Below are 23,800 nucleotides of genomic sequence, written 5' to 3' on the forward strand. Positions count from 1 at the left end.
TTTATCACCCCAGATGAATGAAGAAATAGATCTCTGTACTCCCCTGTACACTCTGCTGTACATACAGGGAAGCCCAGAGGTTTGGGAAATGCACAGTAGGAGATGAGATGGGCAAAAGGCCATTCATCCTGTCACTTCAGCGTTCAGAAGTTGATCCAGTTTAAGCCTTATGGATTAAGAAGGTCATGGCAGAGATGTGTTCCTCCAGCATGTGTGAGCATGAAGAAACTTGAACTGATGCTCCTTTCCTTTTTCCTCTGTGTTCTCTTCTCTTCTCTTCTCTTCTCTTCTCTTCTCTTCTCTTCTCTTCTCTTCTCTTCTCTTCTCTTCTCTTCTCTTCTCTTCTCACTCTGTGTCCTGATACTCCTTTCCCTTTTTCTTCCTGTTGTATTTTCTGTTTTTCTTCTTGTCCCTGTTTTGTTCATCTTGAGAAAATATTAGTTTATTATCTTAATTGTTTATATTTGATTTTAGTATTATTGTCACACACCGGCGTGTGAAATAATTCACTTGTGGCGTAAAACTACATGTGAAATTGTGATTTTGTCTTTGCATCATCAGTTCATCCTAGCTAAAAACACAAAAAACAAAAAAACACAGACTTGTGTTATCAATGCCCCTTTTACTAGCTAGCACAAATAAAGCCTTTGCTAACATAACTTTCATAGGTTATAAAAGGCTAGCTAAATGTTTAGCTAGTAGCTATCATTACCTTGTCTGCTGCATGGCTGACATTTTTGAAATATTTATGTATGTCCATTATGACAAGCGAAATAATGCAAGAAACTGGCTCTGACTGAAAGCGTTAGCAAATCAAGCTTTTGGAAAGATACTGGGGGCACTATGGGAAATGTAGTGCCTGTAGTGAATTTGTATGGCGTGTCCTGGAGTTCTGTTCAGCAGTCCAGGATAAAACAGAAAGCTTACTGGCTTCCTTGTTGACTTTTTTTTATCGCTGTGGTTTTAGTGGAGCACAGCAACATTTTACCGGGGCATGTGTGCCAGTAAAGTGGGGCTAATGATGCCCCTGTGACTAACTTTGAAACTGCCTTTTTTGAATGTTAATAACATCTTAGGACCACAACAGGCAAAAGGAAATTTGTTAAGCAGCAGCGATCAATAAACTTGTCATGCCTGCACACTTTAATAACTGGAATTCCCAAAAGTGTCTAATACTTTGAACTGTGGGCTCTCTCTCTCTGATATATTTCTGTATTTGAAGGATAAAATCTTCAGAAAATGCAGGAGGTGTTGTTCGGAGGCAGTGAAGTGTGCTGGTGAAATGGACTGTAATTAAATGCAGAGTTGCATATGCGTATGCAGTGCGGTTGTTGTGGTGAACCTTTCATTTACATTTGTGATTCTGTTGAATTAGTTAGTACTTTTTTCCCATGGTCTGTGAAGCATGAGAAACGTGTTGGTTATTTATCATAATTTGATGCTGTCATATTAAATATGTTCTCATAGGGGAAACACTGAAGGTTCTTTCCTATTCCCATGACACGTGATTGGCGGTGACCCAACATGTGACATGTACTTTTATGGTGATCTAGTTGATCTTGTGTCTGTTTGAAGCTTTATGTAGATTGGCACACATGTGACTTCTCTGTTACATGTTGCACTTGCATGCATTTTGTATTAGGCCCCCATTAGATTTGTTAAGACTGAGTACAAAGCTATTGCACATTTTGATGTGTTGCACTAAATATGCCCTGAATATGCTTGCATTCACACAAAAGCATGGTTTAGGCTCGGAGTCTTTGCCCTATTAGTCTTTCCTAGTGTTTTAGTGTGCTTCCAGCTGACACAAATAAATAACGTCATGTACACTTAGCGTTCTGTTCTTACAGGACTGATATTCCGACAGTAACATACCGTCTGCCGCCATGGGTCAAAGATTAGCACAGAGCATTCATCCAGCAGCTGCTTCATCCAGTGTGAAGTGCGCAAGATGAGAGCTGTGCAGCATTTTAATGTAATGCTATACTATCCTCACAAGTGCGGATGACAGCTTTTCAATGACTGCTCATTAATCGCTCCAATAAAACATGACTTCAAAGCCAGCATCGTTTTTTAATGCGTTTTGATATCACTGCAGCAGGCCTCAGCATGATTGGATGCAGAGCATTACAAGGCTGACTAGCTTAAGGTTTTTTTTTTTCCCCCAAAGTAAGTGTTTTCACTTGCATTGCGAAGCTGTATGCATTCTGAATGCATGTTAAAATGTTAATGCAATTGCCTTTGCTCAGGTCTTTGTTTACTATTGTCTTAACTGCATCGCAGTCAACAGAAAGGATTTCAGATAGAAGACATTAGTATTGATGGTCTTCACACACATCAGTGGAAAATGCTGGATCTGATATTGGAAGGAACAAAAAGAGTGGATTTGATCCAATCCTGTAACAAATCTGTCTTGAAATAGCACACACTGCCATTTAGGATGTTATTTTGTTAGCTTTGTATTTCTTCCTGTGAGGCTGGACTGAATAATCATTTTTATATGGAAATTGTAATTTGAAAGAGTGCAGTTTTTAAAATCGACAGCGCTGCAGTTTTAATTGCACCTTACATTATTCAACGTTGCCTTGCCAAGTAAGTTTTCAGTGTGTGAACTCATCTGGCACACTGTATCCAGCTTTAAAGAAATAGAGGTGCAGATCTTGCCAAGCAAAAAGGTCTGGAGCTTATTTTATAGAAAGTGATCATATTTTTCCATCTACAGTCCATAACTTTTTGTAAATGAAAAAAAATTAAAATCTGTGCATCAAGGCAAGGCTGAAAACTAATATTGAACACCTGTGACATTCGATGCCTCAGATAGCACTTTGTTACAGAAGTATGTTGGGGATTGAAGGTCATTTGTTATTAAAATACTCTGATTTAATTGATCAACATGGTTAAATAAATCTGATTTTTAAGAGAGACATTTTAAGAGAGACATTTGATTCATCTTATGTGCTATCATTTCATCATGATCAATTAAAATCGTGACACTGTCCATGCCTTTTCTGAAAGATCAGGCAAATCCAACCCATGGAGGATGACAACTTTTCAATGACTGCTCATTAATCGCTCCAATAAAACATGACTTCAAAGCCAGCATCAGGCAAATCCAACCCATGGCCTGCCTTTTTTTTTTATAAATGTAAAGTGTCCTCCACTCTTTGCTTAACAGCCACTGCTATTCGGCATCTGATTATTCTTGGAGTTTTTTTTTTTTTTTATAAACACAGCATTTTTTGAGGATATGTTTTGTATTTGAAGCTGAAGTTATGGTCAAAAGATGTTCCTGGGAGACTTGTGAAAGAGTGAGATTTGTAGCCCTTTTCCAAAGCCAAACAAAAATAAAAGTTTTAGCTTGTATTTAAAAAAAAAACAAAACAACAACAAAAACACTGCTTCTGTTAGTAGGGCAATTAAAAATAGCCCATTTTAAAGTGGGTTTCAAGGAAGAAATCACATCTGTTTAGATTGTAACTGATACATTTCAGTGAATGATTAACCAATAATGACTATTATATTAAAATCACAATTTGAAAGAGTACAATTTTCAAATTGCAACAGCTGCAATTTATACATTATTTAACACTGTGTTAACATTTTCAGTGTAATTTGTTAAACAGAAATCTATATATTTTTGGCTTTGTTAGATAATGTTCTTTGCATGTCAAATAAATGCATCAACAGCATTCAGGAATCACTATATTAAGAGCAGATTACACAGCATGAATAGCTGTTATTGGGTTAATATTTACTGAACTGTTGAATCAGCTTCTGATAAGACTTGGGTAATAACTACAGCTGTCTATTGATATTAAATTTAGTCAGCAGTGTTGAGTTTGAGCTTTATGGCTGCAGTCTGTGCTAAATTGCTGCTGTCTGAAGAAAACTTCACATCTCCTTTTTTGTCGTTTTTCAGTTTTTGGTATAAGAAAAGACGCAAAGCGACTGGGAAAAAAAGCCTGGTTGCATTGACTTGCATTCAAAGTAAAGAACGTTTTTTGCTTCTCCTGTAAACTTGTTTACCATTTCTTGTAATCCTGTTACCATTTTGGAAATATGAGGTTTTGCTCTGACAACAGTGAAATGTGGGTTCAGTAAATAAGCTGCATGTCTAGTCAGAGAAGAAAGACTCTTAAACTTTAGCTAACTTTGTTAGCACAGTGCGGCACATCATACTGATTTTACAGCACTGCTGCCACTATCAGGTGAGAGGAAGAACTGCAGTGTACTGTCTGGAAGGCCACTTATAACAAACTATAAAACAGATGCCACAGGCCAATTAAAAACAGTCCGGGAGCCACATTTGGCCTTGGGCTGAAATTTGGACACCCCTGTAATAGAGCTCGTACACCGTTAGTCTGGCATACTACGTCCAGCTTTCAGTCATCAAGTCTGAAAAAATGAATGTACTGGTCTTTTTGGCAAATAAAAATACCTGAAGCACATTTTATAGAATAATCACAGTTTTGATCAGTTTTGACAATATTGATCAGAAAAACCGCAATTAGATTTTTCCCTCAAATCATTCAACACTGCAAAAGGAAAAGTGGTTTTGTGCCACCTCTAACTTGTTTTTCTAATGATTTGCTTGATATCTCTTTCTGTCGTTGCCATGTTCTGTAGATTCTCTCATTTTTTATTGGACTCACGGATCACGTTGACAGAACACAACTCTCTTAGCCACTCGGGAACCCTAAGAGAGGTTCTTTATTGCGGACACTTTTTATTTGTCCTGCTCTCAGACCTGCCTCAATTATTACTTTAATGTGTCCCGGACAGACTGCGGTGCCCTGATGCATTTTTGTGTTCTCTGGCAACATGTGCTGCTGGCTTGGTTTAGCTTAATAGAAAGTAAAATTCGTATTTGTTGCGATCTGTTGATTTGCGTCATGGAGCATCTTGGAAAGTTTTACTTTTTGCACTTTCATTAATTGCAGGCCAAGTCCTTTTTTTGGGGAAAGGGATTTGGGAAAAAAAGAGTATAATTAAATGGTGGTCAGCCTAATCCTCACTTATTTACAAAGAGATGTGCACACCCTTGTTGTTTGTGACTTTTATGTAAAGGTTCAAAGGAGATAGCGGCGGTGAATTGGCCATGAAAGGAAGGCGGAGGGATTGCGGTGTGGGTGTGAAACCTCACTTCTTTCATTAGGCCAGTTTCTCTTTGTGTGTGAAAGGCTTGTTCATGTGGGAGTTATCACAGCACAGCGTGCTCTCAGCGTAGACAAAGGATGAGGTATCCGCTGGGCTCATGAAGACCTGTGCGTGCGTGTGGTTGATGGAAAGTGGAGAGGACAGTGCGTGTGCCCCCTCTGGTCCTGTACTTTGTCTGCGAGTGCACTGTCACTGCTGGTAGAACAGTGACAGGTGAGCGCCAGAGATCGTGGTGTGTGCCGGACCCTCAGGCGCTGCCCTGAAGCTGCTGAAACTGACCTCCTGCAGACCACCCCTCCCCTCCATCTCATCACAAACCAGCGCCATCCAGCCCCTGTGTGAAACTAAAGCAGACACACAAGCTAGAAGGTTTGCAGGGTCTCCAAGAATGCCAGCTGATAAAGGGTGAATGGCTTCAGGATCGGATTATGCAGCACGTGCGTGCTGGTCACCTTTACACTGTGTGAGGGGAATTAGACTGGGACGTTATTTTGGACCTAGACCTTCTAATCCAAAAAAAGAACTGTCGGAATGTGGAATGTCAATGCTAACATTTTTTTTTATTTGTGTTGACATTAAGTAGGAATGGGCAATATGATGGTAATGTATCATTATTGTTATTAAGGGTGCGCATTTCATCATTTATTACACAACCTAAAACAGTTAAGTCTTACACATTAAAAGCAATGTGAATACACAGCATGGAAAAGCAAAATATACAAAAACATACAGTTTTACATGTGTGTGTATATATGTACACGTTTCTATAGATAGAAACATCTAAACATAGATAAAAGATATACATAAATAATAATAATAATAATATTATTATTATTATTATTATTAATTTAAAAAAAAAAAAAAAATATATATATATATATATATATATATATATATATATATATACACTGCTCAAAAAAATAAAGGGAGCACTTAAACAACTCCAAGTAAATCAAACTTCTGTGAAATCAAACTGTCCACTTAGGAATCAACACTGATTGACAATCAATTTCACAGCTGTTGTGTGAATGGAATAGACAACAGGTGGAAATTATTGGCAATTAGCAAGACACACTCAATAAAGGAGTTGTTCTGCAGGTGGGGACCACAGACCACTTCTCAGTACCTTTCTGCTTTCTGGCTGATGTTTTGGTCACTTCTGAATGTTGGTGGTACTTTCACACTCGTGGTAGCATGAGACGGACTCTACAACCCACACAAGTGGCTCAGGTAGTGCAGCTCATCCAGGATGGCACATCAATGCGAGTTGTGGCAAGGTTTGCTGTGTCTGTCAGCGTAGTGTCTAGAGGCTGGAGGTGCTACCAGGAGACAGGCCAGTACACCAGGAGATGTGGAGGAGGCCGTAGGAGGGCAACAACCCAGCAGCAGGACCGCTACCTCTGCCTTTGTGCAAGGAGGAACAGGAGGAGCGCTGCCAGAGCCCTGCAAAATGACCTCCAGCAGGCCACAAATGTGCATGTGTCTGCACAAACGGTTAGAAACCGACTCCATGAGGATGGTATGAGGGCCCGACGTCCACAGATGGGGGTTGTGCTCACAGCCCAACACCGTGCAGGACGCTGGCCATTTGCCAGAGAACACCAGGATTGGCAAATTCGCCACTGGCGCCCTGTGCTCTTCACAGATGAAAGCAGGTTCACACTGAGCATGTGACAGACATGACAGAGTCTGGAGACACCGTGGAGAGCGATCTGCTGCCTACAACATCCTTCAGCATGACCGGTTTGGCAGTGGGTCAGTAATGGTGTGGGGTGGCATTTCTTTGGAGGGCCACACAGCCCTCCATGTGCTCGCCAGAGGTAGCCTGACTGCCATTAGGTACCGAGATGAGATCCTCAGACCCCTTGTGAGACCATATGCTGGTGCGGTCGGCCCTGGGTTCCTCCTAATGCAGGACAATGCTAGACCTCATGTGGCTGTAGCGTGTCAGCAGTTCCTGCAAGATGAAGGCATTGAAGCTATGGACTGGCCCACCCGTTCCCCAGACCTGAATCCGATTGAGCACATCTGGGACATCATGTCTCGCTCCATCCACCAACGTCACGTTGCACCACAGACTGTCCAGGAGTTGGCGGATGCTTTAGTCCAGGTCTGGGAGGAGCTTGTGTCATACAGGCACGTGGAGGCCACACACAATACTGAGCCTCATTTTGACTTGTTTTAAGTTGGATCAGCCTGTAGTGTGTTTTTCCACTATAATTTTGTGTGTGACTCCAAATCCAGGCCTCCATTGGTTAATAAATTTGATTTCCATTGATGATTTTTGTGTGATTTTGATGTCAGCACATTCAACTTTGTACAGAACAAAGTATTCAATGAGAATATTTCATTCATTCAGATCTAGGATGTGTTATTTGAGTGTTCCCTTAGTTTTTTTGAGCAGCGTGTGTGTATATATATATGTATATATATATATGTGTGTGTGTGTGTGTGTGTGTGTGTGTGTGTGTGTGTGTGTGTGTGTGTGTGTGTGTGTGTGTGTGTATATATATATATATCAGCACGGTGGCGTGGTGGGTAGCGCTGTTGCCTCGCAGCAAGGATGGCCTGGGTTCGATTCCCCGGCCGGGCGACCGGGGTCCTCTCTGTGTGGAGTTTGCATGTTCTCCCCGTGTCTACGTGGGTTTCCTCCGGGTTCTCCGGTTTCTTCCCACAGTCCAAAGACATGCAGCTGGGCCAGTTGTACATGCTAAATTGCCCTTAGGTGTGAGTGACTGTCTGTGTCTGTCTGTCTGCCCTGCGATGGACTGGCGACCTGTCCAGGGTGTATCCTGCCTTCCGCCCGAAGACTGCTGGGATAGGCTCCAGCACCCTCCATGACCCTGACGGAGAAGCGGCTTAGAAAATGGATGGATGGATGTATACATACATACATACATACATAGATGTAAAAAGATACCCTTTGGTTCCATTTTGGTGACCATAGAGCAGGATTCTTTCCACTTTGGAAAAACAAAAAGAGAATGAAGAGTTTCTCTGCCTGGTTCAGAAGCTAAAACTTTGAGCTCTTTCACTCACACCTGGAATCTCCATAACTCAGTTTGAGCTGCTTTTGGAGATGAAGCTCCACACGAGACAAAGCACAAATCAAATGGATGGAATGTCTTCAGTTGCAAATAAGATATACTTTACTACTCACAGAACAAGCAAACACTCACATTGGGCAGACGGGCTTTCTATTTTGTAAAATAAATGAGAGAGCGCTTCATCGCTTCTGAATAAAGGTGAATTTGGAGTGTTTCCACATATAGCTTGGGTATTCGTAGCCCAGTTTGAGTCCTGTTTAAGCTGGCTGTAGAGATTCTAATTCTTTTGGTGTTTGTGAAAAGTTATACTTTTTGGGACACAGGTGATCTGTCAGCTTGGTTATCACCATGCCAACAAACGAGATGACATTGATTAGACAGCTCATGTTGCTGGCAAATTTAGCAAAATTAAACAGAGGGCAGAAAATTAATGTTGCACAGGTACCAAACGCATCAGGCATACAAAACATAGTGCATAGTGTAGGATTGGGCGATATGGCAAAGAATGTCAAAGCATGATGCTAAAACATTTTTTATTGAACATACCATTCTGCACCTAAATCCCTTTGAACAGCACTAATTATACTCTCTTCATGATGAAACATGAAGTTGGTCAGTCTTCTTCAAGCAAGATGACATCCATATGTTCATAAAAGCATATTGTCTATCACGATAGCAAAATATATCATGATAATGATAATATATTATATTGCCCACTTCTAGTGCAGCAAAAACATGCCACTCAACATCTCTCTGTTACTGTGTATTAAATTAAACTCAGAACCAGGTCACACATCCATAGATAAACGTGTCAAAATGTGTGAAATTTACACAGTGAAAGGTATCGATCTGAAGTTATACAGACACATGTTAAGCATCTGTTTTCACCTCAGCTAGCCTCATAATATTTTACTTTATAAAACAGGAATTTGTGAAGTTAGCTGATATTAATGTGATAAGTTCAGTAAATAAAGGAAGTTTTATTCCATTAAATAAACACAAGTAAAGTGTAAAATGACATTAAGCTTCTTGTTTATTGATGCTTTTTTGTAACACTTTGTACTGCTGCCCAGTACCAGATTTGATGATCTAGCCTTTTTTTGCATTACACAGATGAAAAACTTACCAAAACATTAAACACATGCTCTGCACTGCCCTCTGGTGTAGTACACAGTTCAAATTGTTCTGATTTTAAAATGTGTATTGTTAGAGGGAAGGTAACCTTAATCCTAATTGCGATAAATTATGTCACAATACAAATATATTGTTGATATTGTGAATACGTCACTGAAGAACACTGACCCACTGCATGTTTAATTTCCAAGAGAGCTTAATTATTTCTGTTTAACGGATTTAGTGCTGCACAAAAGTGATTTAAGTACCTCCGAAAAATACATGTATTGTGTATCATGAAAATGTCTTCAAGCATGGTGATGCTTTTGCCATATTGCCCACCCCAACTGTCAAGCTTTGATTTAAATTTCCTAGGGTTCTTAAGGTATGTGGGCAGTTACACATTTCAGCACCACCAGTCCATTTTTCCAGATATGTATATCTGTCCTTGAAGCCACTATTCATATTGAAACTTCTGGCTTTATGCATGTTATTTCTGCCATAGGCAGAATCACATTCCAAAGGGGATGAAACATCCTTTCGATTAAACAATATCAAAGAGCAAATTCTCTCTGTGCTTCTCCTACAGCTATGAAGATACTGTGGAATATTGTACTTCTTTGTAATGAGCTCAGTTCTGAGCAGCCGTAACTAGACTCGCAAGATGAGTACCCCAAAGACACACTTCAGTTTCCATTTCATTAAATTAGATTTTGCAGTTCAGTCCTTGGACTGACTGAAAGGAGGTTTAAATGGCATTGAGGATGGCGATATGACTCCCCTCACGGTGAATCCACACTCAAATATTCTCTAACTGCCTGTTCCTGGTTGTGATTATTAATAAGCTGCTTGGGGGAGGAACATAAATTAGTTCTCTTATTCTGTCTGACACTGGAATAGTTTTACAAGTAGCAGCTAAGCCTTTCACTTTTGACAAACTTTGACAAGAATTGGCAAATTCAAAATATTTTCATTTGAAGTTTTAAAATGTGTTTTTTGAACCATTTGGAGTGGCTAATTAAAGTTTTCATCCACAAATATCACATTTTCTTTCCTAATGTACTTTTCTACAAATAGCTGTCCCGCCTAAGTTAAGAATTAATGTGATTCAATGTGATTATGATTCTTTAGGGAAGAATTCAGTGAATTAAAGAATGACAAAGACTGGCCAAACTGTTTGGCGTGAGATTAATTTGTTTCTGCATGTTGGTGGACGAATTATATCACACAGAGGGAGGACAGACAGGAAAAACAATTAGGGCTGAGACCAGTTATCAGTTTATTGATGTTTATTGAAATTGATGAGTAGGAAAAAAACAATTAGAACTGGGACTAATTATCTGTTTAGTGATAGTTACCAAAGTCTATTTTTTTTCTTTTCATTTGATGAGCACTGTATGTGCCAATACACTCACTTTCACTGTCTGAAACCCCAGTTCTGGTTTTACCTCATTTACACATGCAGCAGTGAGTTGCCCTGTTTATCACAGCGTGAATTTTTGTGCTTACTTATAGTTGATGCTTTTTAATACTGAGGCCTTTTCACACTCAGTTCAATTTTACAGATTTAAATCAGCATTATGCAAGAATTGGTGTTGTTTTTTTTTTTTTTGCTCTTGGGCTCCCCCTACAGTTGCAGGGTGTATTTCACTTTACTCACTTTTGCGTGCATAAATGTCCATCCGTCCATCCATCCATCCATCCATCCATCCATTTTCTAAGCAGGTATATTGAAACTACACATTACACTCCCGATTATGGAATGTTTCTATGTGTAAATACCCAAAATTGTGAGTGTAATTTATAGTGTCGTGTGTGTACACGTGAACAGGAGAACAGGGATTCTGCTGGTGAGACACAATTCAGCACAACACTGGCAAAGAAAACCACAAGAGAAAGAACCATGTTGACTTATAAGGCAGAGTAATAGTACAGGTTTTATTACAGAATGTTGCAAACTTTCAGGGCTTATTTGACATGAGATTGACAAAGACTGACCAAACTGTTTGCTGTGAGATAAATTTGTTTTTGCATACTAGCCTGAAACAGGACTGAGGTTAGATGACTTTTGGCATCCAGAAAAACTACTCAACTCTGTGAGACAGGAATAACACAGATAAGGTTACAGCCTGCATTGCAGTCTTTCATAAATAACATTGGCATGGATGCAACTTACTTACTCTGCTGTCAGATTTGCATTGTTTTCCCTTTAGCTGTGAATCCTTTTTATCTCTTTTAGCTCTTGTCAGTAAGTAAAGGCTGGCGTACCACCAAATGATTTTGAGCTGTTATTGTACAGTAAAATTATTACATAATGTTGCTCTAATGCACTGAAACTTTCACTTCAAGTCCAATGTGCTTTTTTTTACAAGACGAACCTGGAAACAAGACACAGGGTAGGAAGAAATAGATCCAACAAGTATTAATGGCTGCAAAGTCAACATTTTTCTTTTAGCCAGTGTAAAGACATTGGCACTGGTAAACAGCCCATTTTACTCAACAGCACAGGGAGATATAGTGACACACATCAGTCAAATCAACCTTTATTCAAACTCCAAGTAGATTGAGGGTGTACTCACTTACTATGTCAACGAGCATTATACAAAAAAACAAGGGATTAAAAGGAGTGAATATAAATGTATGATAAATTAAATAAAGACAATAAATAAAAAGTAAATCAAGACAAAAATAAAACAAAATTATTATTAAAACAATAAACTTACGGACACTGGTAATAAAAATAAATTAATAAAATAACTACTTAGGATATGAAAAAATGATAAAATACGAACAATAAAATTAATGATAAAGTAATAAAATGATAAGAAAAATCTAAATAATAACAACAATAAAAATAAATAAAAACCTAAAACTGAGTGGAGGTGCCTGGAGATTAAAAGTTTAAATGGTCGAGTCACAGCAGTGGTGGAGTTTTGGAGATTCCTGTAATAATTTCCAGCTCACTGTGTGAGCAGTGCACTGCGGCTCAAAGCAGATTTTCCCAGTTCAGTGAAAGCTCTCAGCACCTGTAGGGTGATCCAGTCACTGGCACGAGTTTGATCAGTTTCCATTGTTTATATTATGTTTCCATTTGTTTGATGCATGCAAGATGGCATGTGGCCGCTGAGTGCTCTGTAGTTAAAGAGAAGGCAGTGTGTTTCCTGCTTCACTGCCAGAGAGGACCAACCTCCATTTTGATAGTGTGCAGTAATGAGTATTGGTGATAAAACTTAAAGCAGAAAGAAAGAACGAGTCTAAGGGCTTGGGGCTATTGGCAGGCGCAGGTCTGTATATTACATTATCGCAATCAATTATTAATAACAGAGAAATCCTTTCTCAGTGTTATCTGGATAAAACGTTTTGCTTAGCAAGGTACTTGTATTCAGCAAACCTGTCAATTCTGGATCCCTTCAGGATAGTAAGATTTAGTGAGTTAAAAGTTAGAAATTGTGGAAAACAGCATGTATTTGGTCTTCGCATTAAAAACTAGTTCATGCTTAAAGAGAGCTGTTTGGAACGCATCAAAAGAACATTTTTCCATTGCTACCTGAATCAGTGAAACAGTATAAAACAGTGTAATTTGCATATAGGTGTGCTTTACAGTCTGAGATGGAGGTTGGAATAACAGTGATGTATATGTTGAATAAGACCAGACCCAGTATTGAACCTTGTGGCACACCTTTAGTTACTAGCAGTAGATCAGATTTATGGTGTCCCAGGGTCACACATTGAAAGGTGTCCAACATGTAGCTTTATCATTAAGGTCAATGTTTTGTAAGCTTTTTAAAAGTAGACAATGATCAACTGTGGTGAAACCTTTAAAGAGATCAATAAAAAGGCAGTATTTGGTATCTGGCAGTAAAAAGGTCGTTTAAATGAAGTGTGACAGCAGATATAGTGCTGTGTTTTTCTCTAAAACTAGATTGATGACTGCACAGGACAGAGTTTGCATAAAGGAATGACCTGAGTTGATCATTTACAAGGGCTACTTAGAGATTCGTCTATAATTATTGAGACCTGATGTCTCACCTCCTTTGTGTAGAGGAATGATGTGAGTTGTTTTCCAGATACTGGGAATTCTGCAAGGAATTTCCCGTTTATCCTCTCCTGTAGTTTTTTGAGGGTTATTAGTGGTAAAGACTTTATCTATCACATGTGGAGTGATGGGGGTGAACAAACACAATATCAAGAATTTGTCCGGATTTATTGATTTCTCAACATTTGCTTATTGTCCTTGCTCTGAAAACAGTACACCAATCATGTTTTACATTTGAAGAGCAGCACAAGATTTTTTTATTTTTTTATTTTTGCAAAAATGATCAAATATAATCAATTAAAATGGACTGTAGCACTCCAGTCACCGCCTTCAGATCGATACATTGATGCAGTTTACATCTCTCTTAACCAGCCTCCTTCAAAAGGATGCTGCATGTCGCTTTGGCTTCAGCTGCAATAGATAGTGGACACTCAGTGCTTTATAAGTGTTCCCTTCCCTGGGTGAAATTAAATTTCTGGATTTCAATGACAGAAGAGTAAAGGGCCAATAAAGGGCGATGTTCTGTCTTTGAAGGTGTTGACTTTTAACAATCATTAAAAAGTGATAAGGTGTTGCCCTCAGCCTGCCCTGAACAGCTCATTCCTTAAAAGTAGATCATCCACCACAGAAGAGAGTAATCACAGGCTATAAAGAGGTCATCAACAACTTTTGGAAGAGCCGTAGGCTCTTGTGGGTGAGGCTGATGGTGAGGCAATGGATGACACAAGGTAATCCCAACATCTGCACCATTTAGTTAGGAAGGATGACGTACTCAGCAAATCATGAAGTTAGGTAAGATAGTCCCCCCCCAAAGAGGACAGGAATGTAATATGTTTCAGTGCACCGTAACCTGTATGGTGCTAGAGGCCTCTGAGGATGTATTATCCTTCTGTAGGTTACTGTCAACATCCAGATGATCCCTGGGTTAAAGCCAATTTTTAAATAATTATATTTTCGAAGGTGGTTAAATGAAGCTCACACATTTGATCCTACATAGATGTGTGATTTGAATTGTGAGGTTTAGTAGTTAAAACTGATAGGGGCGATTTTTGAAAATGTTAAAATCCCCCCCCCCAAAGCGGAAGAACAGTTTAGACCTGGAGTTCTTTATGAGGGGATGTTGCTGACTGACTCATGATTGGGGATGCATCGATACTGATACTGCGTCAGATATCTGTCTGAAATTCATTCTACTTATCTGACTCATTTACATGTGTTCATACTCAAAAATGCACTAATACCAACATCCAATACCACTTGATGTCATGTGGCATAAGCCTAGTGTACACTGCTGTGCTGATGACTCAAGCTGATGGTGAATGAGGGTTTGCTTTGCAGTAGTAGTAAATTTTAAAGTAATCAACAAAACTTGCATTATCTTGGTTGTTTTTATTTATTTTTTTATTAAATACTAAATCAGATAAGTAGAATCAATTTTGAGATGGCAGGGACTACAAGATGGCCAAAATGTAGACAAATCCACCATCACCGAAAAAAGCGGGTAAAAGTCATCAGAACTAACGAGGCAGACTTGGAAATACTGCTAAGAATTACACAAAAGCAGCCAAGAAAAAAAAGCCAGACTAACATAACAAGCAGCAGGTTTGGGGATAATGAGGGGGCAGAGCCAGGGAACGTTTCAAGGAGATGTGGTGGGATCTGGGGGAAAATTCTTTATATTTTCAGCTAGAGTGTCATAAGAACTACCCTTTTGTGCAGTTTGTAGTTTGTTATAAAAACACACACAATCACAACCACTTTGCACTCATTTACTCTAAAACACACACAATCACAACCGCTATGTACACCTTTACACTAACCGCTGCTTAATTCTAAAAAGTAGGTTACACAATGTCATTGATATCGAAAAACGTACTCACACGCAGTCTGAAAAATTACAGCATCAACTCATCCCTGCTCACGACTTCAGATGTCTGTGACAGAGCAAAGTACTACTTATGTTTTACTTGATGAAAGCCCTGCATCTTCTGCCTCTCCAGCCACCCCCATCTACAAGAGTAATTCAAGTGAGTGAGAGATACGGTTAGAATCATGGCCCATATCAACACCAACGTCCTAGAATAGCTAGGTTAGAATAGTTAGGACACCCCCACCCCCCAAATGAAGAGAAGGAGACAAAGATGCAGCTTTTTTTTATATAGGTACCATATTATGATCTGTGCTGCAGATTTATTTCATCTTACTAAGTCAAGCATACAGTGATGGTCTTTAGCGTTATTTCTAATTAACTCTATTCATTAACAGTAATAACTGAGAAGATGAGAACATATTTACTGCTGGCGGGTCTTGATCTGTACTACATCACCAAGACTGTCCCCCTTGCTAATGAGAATAATAGAATCCATTCGCTTGTAATTATATAGTCACAGTTTTTACTTTCCATTTATAGAGCGCTTATAAAATGTAGACTGTCTTTCCATCCAGAGAATTGGTGTTCACTGTTTTAAGCCTTTGACTTATCTTGAGCAGACAGAAGATGTTTGTTGTTCAACAATTGCTGAAAAACTGTTTTTATCCTAGAAGTGTAACAGTTTTCTTTTTGTCTGTTTCTGTTGTAGCACTGCACTCAGCCTTGTACTATAGCTGTACAGAGCTGATATGGTCCATTGATTGTGAGCTACTGGCTTCCTTCCCACAGCTCCATTCATGAAATTGAGGGCCTCTGATTTATCTATTGCAATGGTGCCATGCAGCTGTGGTTATGCTTCTGTCCTAATGAAGGCCTCAGTCACTCTTTCTGAAACTGATCATTTCATAAAATTGTGTACGATACAGACACAGACACATGTAATTTCGGGAACCTTTTCTCCCATGTAAACAAATTTTCTCATTGTAATCCATTTCCATAACCCGTCTTTCTTTCTCCACGTCTTCGCCCCATCACTGTCCTTGTTTGCTTCACAGTTTTTTGTTTGGGCTGCTGAACAATTGTTGTTAGCTTTGAGGGCTCTTTAATGTGTTTAGCTCATCTTGTGGTTGAGCTTTTACTAGACAGAACATTGTGGACCATATTCTCTACAGAGAACACACTTCTGCACGGTTTAATGCACCATTTCTGTTTGATACATTTAACATATTGGGAAAAAATATATAAACTACATACATACAATAAACATAAAATGTAACCTGTGCAAAAGTTATGGCACATTTCATATGTTTCATTTTATCCAGTTTAAAATAAATGAAATTTTTATCCATCAAATAAATGAAAAGGCAATAAATAAATAAATAAATAAACAGAAAGTTTATAAAAGTACAAATTGAGCACAAACATTTCTGAAAATGGTCATTGTCACCTAAGATGTTATGATGTTATGACGTTACGGTATTTTATATAATTTTAGGTTATTTCTGTTGGTCTGTTTATCATAAAATATTTGCACTAATATATATATATATATATATATATATATATATAGTGTATATATTATGTTTCCAGATTAAAAAAAGCTATAAAATGTGATGGTTTTTAATGTTGTAATGCTGGACTGAACAGCATTTTACAGGCTTAGAATACTCATTGATATTTCTGAAATGTAGAAATATCAGTGTACACATTCTGATATGATCTTTAAAAATAATAATTAAAGTATGTTTTTGTCACCTGTCTGACAGAACAGAAATCTTCAGTTTTATCAGTGTTAGAGACCACACTAGCTGTGCTAGATGCATGTCTTACATCTATCAAAACCATAACACAAGTCTTGTTTTTTGATTTTGTAGCAGTAAAATCTGTTGTAGCATGGCATGTGCTACCCTGGGCTCAAGGAGGACGCTGGAGGCAGGGTTCAGAGTTGAAGCTTCTCCCTCTCTCTTTCTATCTCTCGCTATTCCCTCTCAGCTCTTTTTAAAAGGCGCTCACGCTGCCAGCCAGATCAGCATCAGCTGGCTCTCATTAAGGGCATATAACGAGAGCTCGCCGCTCCACCTCCTCATCACCGCCCCCAACTGGCAGCTCGGCCACCCGGGCAGAACGTGAGGTGTAATGAAGCGGCTTCACTGTGTAACAGTGGGCGGGGCCCAGGTGGCGGAGCTCGGGATTCACTCCTTGCCGGCACCGTCGTCGTCCTCCGTCGTCACTCCCGTGACTCGCTTCTGTGAGGGGAGCTTGGGCTTTGCACTCCATCCCCTCCACACTCGCGGCTCTCTCCCTGCCGTCTTCGTCTCCGCTGGGTGTTCAGGCCCTGCCTTCCTGCCGACTCTCGTGGCCCTCACCATTGGGGCCTGGGGGGCGCATGCATTGCACAACTTTTTTTTTTTTTTTTTTTTGCTTTACAAAATATACAAATCTGCTGTTTGTGCTGTCACATTTTAAACTCTTTCATTAGAAAGGAAAAGGAGAATTATGGCACAGAGTTGAGTCGGAGGCAGTTTGGATCGAACGCCTGGTAGGACTTCATCAAATTTCTCGTGTCTACTAACTTATCACAAAATCTGCCACAAGCATTTTTTTATTGTCTGATCACTTAAAGTGCTCCCCACTTGATTTCTGAGACACCTGAGCTCATTTAGCTTCTATACATTTATTTTAGGCTACAATGTTTGTGGCTTAAAAATACCATATCCTAAAAAGAAATGCAATTGAACGAATAATGACGTATCCAAATTACGTATCCAATTATGTATCCAAATGATGTAATCCAGCTAGTTCCTTTAATGTATAATAATCCAAAAAAAGAAAAAAAGGAAGTTACACATTTTTTTTATGACAGCAACAGCATGTTGGAAAATCTCAGTGGATCTGTTGTCGATTAGCTTCCTATTAATCTTTTTCTGCTCTTGCTGATTATTTGTTTTGTGGATCATATTTTAAGGTATTTTAAAAAGCATATGGTAAAAATAAACAGTATACATTTTTGAAAATCTTTAAATTTGCTGTTATTATTTCATCCTCAGCTACAGTCATTTACCATTTACCATGCTAATAATCTTATTTAAACTCTGTTTGGGACACTGCTAGAATTCACAGCATTTTGACTTTTTCGTTGTGTTTAAGATTTACAGTTGTGAGCCTCATCTAACATCTGACCATCGTCTCAGTCCAAAGCACATTTATATAGTCATTGGCTCACTTGCAGTCGCACATATTAAGCCATTAGTGTATGATTTTCTGATGGGGCATGTGGTGGTGAGTCATGCTGCTGTATTGATCCACACACTGGGACAGAGCGTGCACCAGCCTCCACACTCATTCACAGGAAAGACGCGTGCCTGTGTGACCGGCCATGTGATTCTGCCGTGTGACCTCAATAAGTTATTGATACGCATCAGAATCATTATACCTAATATATTAACCGAATGGATTTTTAATAACATTTTCAGCATATGCTTTGAATCTTTGAATCTGAATGACATGAAGAGCATGACATTAATCTAGCTGCAAAGATCAAATAATAGCTGCTGTTCAGAGCATTTTGAGCACCAGACCTTTTAAGCAGAGTTTCATATCCAGCCTTTGATATAAGTAATTAGATAAAAAATGAAAGTATTTCTATCAGTATCTCAGAGAGGTTTTAAAGATTCAATGTACTTAATCCATATTCTGACGGTCATGAGGTTCTTATCTAAGGCTCACTCTGGCTCTCTTTTCAGCAGTGATTTAGCTGAGCGTAATAGCTTAGTTGGCTCATCCTCTTTGCTGCTTTTGTCCCCGGTCTGCCCTGAGAAGAGGCTCGACTGAGCATGCCTTTCAATTGCCTTGTTATTAAATTATCTCACGGCTGTGGCCCTGCGACTTGAGAGCTTTCAAAGTGTCAGAGACTCAAATTAGACTGGCCTTTCTCCAACTCCAATTTGCTGTGTGTCAGATCTGACAGCCCTTTAAAGGGGAAGATTGGTATGGGCAGGAGTCTCAACACGGGCACCCCAGCTTTGACCCAGGACTGCTGCTTCAGCATGGCCGCGATGACTGCCAATGAGCCCGGAGGATAAAGCACATCCTCATTTGCACTAACTGCGAGATCCCTCTGACTCTTGATTGACAAACCGTAGGCAGTGGGCTGTTATTAGGAACTTTAACAGAGTCATCAATGCGATATCAATTATTGCTGTGTGTTGTTCTCAGTGTTCCTTGATGTGCTGTTTATGAGAACTAAGCTACTACTGAAACCATTTGCTGCTGTGCTATTTAAGAAGTTTGTTATAAGATAGCTGTCATTAGAAGGTGCCTGTTGGTTGTTATGAATGTGCATGAGTCATTACCATTGCTGTAAAGTCATATATGCTGGTGTAACACTAGATGTCTAAATAGTTTATCTAGCATTTCTTCTTAAATCTGCTGAAATTTGCTGCAGTAGCAGCCTCTGCTCTTAAGAAGCATTTTGCCTATGTGTTCTGTGAATCTAAATGCACAGTTTATGTACTACATGCTTCTCTTTTTTTTTTTTTTTTTCTTCTTCTTCATTTTCTCCACAATTTAGACGTCTCCAATTCCACCCGCTAGTTAGGACTCGCCCAGTCACATGATCCTACTACTTGATGGAGGATCAAAGAAAACGTGGAAGGATCATGCACAAAATTGGATTGAGTTATTGGTTTGAGCAATTAGCAATGGCCAGATTTGAGGGTTTTTTTTTTTCTGCCTTTTACAACTAGGCATGAATCTGAATTAATGTCTCAAAAGTATGTTGTTGGGAGGCTTCCTTTAACATTAGGAGCAGTCATAGCAGCTACCAAGAGGCACAAGCTTTGAGCACACATTTACCATCAAACTAACACTGTTTCAACTCTGTAGTTGAAATGTATGTGTGTGAGAAGACAAAGCACAAAATGTGCCGTGATGCGGCGCACTATGCACTTGCAGTCACCGTTGCTTTTTCATAAATTCTGCTTTTTTATGTGGAGGAGAATTACATCCCTGTACAATGTTTTGGTGAGAAATAACTTCATTTATGAACACTACTGTCACAATCACTGAACTTTCTGAATGTTTTAGTTTGTCTCGAGCTTGTTGACAGTTTGCCCCAATTTGCAGCACTTTTTTAACCCAGCACCTCAAGAGCGTGCAGTTAGTAGGCGGTCCTGTGTGCAGTTTGCAGTTCTTTGTGTAGCGTCATCAAATTGCATGTTAATCTCAAATGCTCTGTGAGTGCATATTGCAGTTGGCTGCATAAAGTAGTCCATGGTTGTTGAATGTAACAACAAGGTTTGAAGAGTCAGAGTATTTGTCATGCTGCAGAATTGTCAGTGACAACTCTTGACCTGCTAAGCCAGCCAAAACTATTTGATTAAGGCCTAACGAGTTAATTTAAAGTTCGAGGCTGTTCAACTGTCTAAACTTTCACAAATGACAAATATGATTTAATTTTTTTTTTCTGCAAATAAAAAGTGACTGTGCAGGATGCGTGAAGAAAAATGTAGTTATAGTTTACTGCATAGGTTGTGTTACTTCTTTTTACTTCAAAAATCAACAAAATATGTAATTGCCAATTTTATCTATTATTTGTGGCCTAGATCTGGCTTCCAAAACATGGATCAAGTCTGGTATTGAATGTGGATCCCAGAAACTGGCCCATAAAATAACATTTAGGCCGGTCATCCTCATCTGTTCAACAGTTTTGTTCTCTTCACACTCATCAGTTGTCAAATCTGGAGCTTAATCAAGTCAAATGCTTGTTTTTGCTGGGACTGTCATTACAAAAATAGCTAGAACAGACTTCATTAGTCTGGAAGCACCACAAGGCAAAGATCTCTCTCTCTCTCTCTCTCCCCGGCAGAGTGAAAAGATGTGCTGACTTTACACAGTGCAACAGTGACATGACAAGGTTAGCCAAGCTGTGAAATGGATGAGAGGAACTTAGTGAGATCCAGTGCAGTGAGTGATGTTAATTGTAGGGCTGGGCCTGTCCAGTCAAAAGCTATTTTTTTATGAATTCCCATGGAAGAGGCTGCTTTTCTTGATATACTAGACGATGATGTGTGCAAACAATTCCTGACTGAGTGTAGAGGAGTGACCTCCCAGCAGCTGGAGCCGGAATAAAACTGCTGACTCTGGCACGCCATAGAGTGCAGTGACTGCATCTGTGGCCGCAATCTGACCTGGCCACAAAACCGCATAACAGAGAGAGAAAAGAGAAAGCAGATAAGGCGACGAGAGCCCCAGCTGCTGTCTGAGTCTCGCAAACCAAGAAGCCAAAAGCAGGCTGAAGGTCCTTTGAATGTGAAATTGCAACAGATCACAGAGCACTGATAAATGCAGATAGACAGCTATGGATAAAAGGAAGCTCTATCTCTGTCTCTATCCTGATAAACATGTGAGACGTAAGGCGTTTGCGAGCTGATTAAGGAGGCTACACTTTCCACCTGCTTTAAACTCTGATTATTCTGTTTTCTCTGGCCTTCTAGGGGATTCTGTCAACTGGCTGTGCTGTGTATAGCACCGGCTGTGCTGTGAACAAATCTTCAAAGTGGTCAATACCTTGGTCCAGTGGACCATTTGTCTTTTTCTAAGCTCATGAGCATAAAATTTGGCCCCAAGACCCCCTTACACAACAGAAAAATGCTTGAAGCCAGCTTATCTGTTAGCTTTCAGTGCCTTAGAGTGGTCACATAAAAGACTGACCTTCCTTTCCCCTTCTAAGTTAATTTGACAGATTCTCTGAAATCGAACACAGGCAATAGAGTAATGGTTCAAAGCGTCTTTTATCAGCCGACTTGCTCGACGAGTCTTTTACAGACCGTCTAAAAGCAATTGTAAGTGACAGCAAACGTGTAAGTGGGAGCGCGTGTTCATGTGTGTCGGACGAGACTTTGCAACGTGAGCGTTTGTAGATTTGGTAGTTCTACTGGATTTCCTGCTGTGCACAAGAGGAACAGGAATGATACATTGAAGAGGAACAGCATGACAACACAGGCAACTTATTTGGGCTGCCTACTCAAATTTCATTCAGTCAGTTTAGCAGCAGATAAATATGACCCGTCCCCAACAACCTGCCCAGCACAAGCACTGTCCTGTTCCAAGCAGGCATGAAAAGCAGCCATCAGTGTGGTTGAATTTTTTTAGACAGATGTCCACTCTCTCCTAGTTAACCCCTTTAACTGTAATGACCTTTCATTTCAGACTACATTGCCTCACTCTCATAACTACATAACTTGCATAATAGTTTAATAGTAGTTACTGATCATTTCAGAATCTGAATCTGTGATTTGATTTTAATGAGGTTAGTATGCAGAAGTTTGAACACCCCTGGACAATGATTGATTTCAAGTAAAAATAAGAAATTAACATGTCCTCTACAGCAGGGTTTCTCAACCTGTGGACCAGCAGTGGGCCGTGATGCACCCTCTAGTGGTCTGTAGGCCTGTTCTTAGGGGGAGGCAGTAGTTGGGCTGGGCCAGTAACATCAATAAGTCATAAAAGCATGAATGTTAAAACGATTAACTTGATAATTAAAAACCTAAGAATGAATTATTTTCAAATTATAACCAACATTAATATTGACAGAGACATACAAATAAAACATTGTAGTAGCAGCTTAGCTAAACTCAATTAAATGTCCTTGGTTTGAGACAGTGCAGCCATAGGCATGTACCAGAGAAGTTCCTTCCTTGTTTGGTGATGACCTATCACACCCTTTCTTTAGTTCGCTTCGTTTTGATATATATGAATATTCCATCTATATTTGGGTCTGCAAACAAACAGCTGAACTGGTCTGGGTCCCATTCTAAACAAACCCTGGTTCAGTTCACTGCTGATGGAAGCCTGTTCTGTGATCAAACAAGGGAATTCATCAATAGAGCTTGCTTTCCTTCTAGCAGCACTTTCAGTACCATTCAGTCAGTATAATCTGCCAAGTTTAAAGTCTGACTCTTTACAGGCTCTCATCGGCTCTCATGTCTTTCCAGCAGCTGGAGCTGCAGCTGTTAAAAACAACAGGCGAGCCTTAAAATAATGGTGAAGATCCGCGTTTTATTTCGGCTCATTGATTGTGAGCATCAGCAACCAGAGTGGTTCAATTCAAACTGATAAGCCAATGACAAACAAGCAGATATCAAGTAAGGTTTGTTATTATTGTCGATTTGTGATAAAACTAACACAAAAGGCCAGTTAGAGGTTGTGGGGTTTGGCCATTTCAGATTAATCAAAAAAACCCACAACACTAAAGAGACATCCCCAGCCAAACAATTACTTCTGTGGCAAAGCCAGTAGAGTATTTTCAGTAAAAACACAAAGCACTGCAGCTCCAAGTCACAGCTCACATCTACCTCGTACACTTTTATCACCTCCCTATTTTTTGTAATATGACTGCAACCATATGTTTTTTTTTATTTTTATTTTTACATGTTATGGTTTTTAACATAATTGTAATTTTTGGTTTCTGTGATTGAACTGGTCTGATCTTTTTCAGGCCCTAATTCTCAGGTTTTTCAAAAGAAAAAGAAAACTGCATTTTAAGAAAGCTGAAAAGCTGCTTTGTATGTTTGAACT

At 39.4% G+C, this 23,800-nt stretch overlaps 1 protein-coding gene across 2 annotated transcripts in view; it reads left to right on the plus strand.

Annotated features, from left to right (window-relative positions):
• slc36a1 (solute carrier family 36 member 1) overlaps positions 1-23,800 on the plus strand; it is a 56,902-nt gene that overhangs the window by 31,047 nt on the left and 2,055 nt on the right. The window lies entirely within an intron of this gene.

Source organism: Pygocentrus nattereri, chromosome 8 (genome assembly GCF_015220715.1).
Source record: "Pygocentrus nattereri isolate fPygNat1 chromosome 8, fPygNat1.pri, whole genome shotgun sequence".
In the NCBI taxonomy this organism is placed as follows: Eukaryota; Metazoa; Chordata; class Actinopteri; order Characiformes; family Serrasalmidae; genus Pygocentrus; species Pygocentrus nattereri.